This window comes from Ipomoea triloba, chromosome 16, assembly GCF_003576645.1.
Source record: "Ipomoea triloba cultivar NCNSP0323 chromosome 16, ASM357664v1".
Classification (NCBI taxonomy): domain Eukaryota; kingdom Viridiplantae; phylum Streptophyta; class Magnoliopsida; order Solanales; family Convolvulaceae; genus Ipomoea; species Ipomoea triloba.
Genome location: NC_044931.1, coordinates 6,789,069 through 6,789,606, shown reverse-complemented (window position 1 = coordinate 6,789,606; position 538 = coordinate 6,789,069).

Sequence of the window (538 nt, the reverse complement as noted above, 5' to 3'; positions counted from 1 at the left end):
TTTCCGAGAGATGAGGATGTGGTGGACAGACGGAATGTGGCACTGGTTGCGGATCAACCAACCACCTCCTCAAGGTCAGATTCTAATCCCACTGATTGTTTATCTGACGAACAATTTGCTTTCTTCATAAGAAAATTCAGGAAGTTCATGAAGAAGACATCGGAAAGCAATACAAGTTCACCTTCCTCCTCAAGAAGGAAAAATGAGAAATACACATCCAGAGGAATGGAGGAAGAAGATCAAGGTCTATGCTACAACTGCAGGAGACCGGGGCACTTCAAGGCTGACTGTCCTTACCCTAAGGTAAGCAAGTATCAAGGCCTAGAAGGTAGGAATTCCAGGAGAAAGGAGGAACCTAAAGAGAAGCCAGCACAAAGTGGCTTCAAGGGAGATACAAAGAAACATCTGCGCAGAAAGGCGTTTGTTGCTGAGGAACTCGAAAGAACAATCGAGGAGTCCGAGACGTCGAGCTCCAGTGAAAGCAGCAGCAGCTCAGAGGATGAGAGGGGGCTCATCTGTTTATACACAGAGGAAGAAG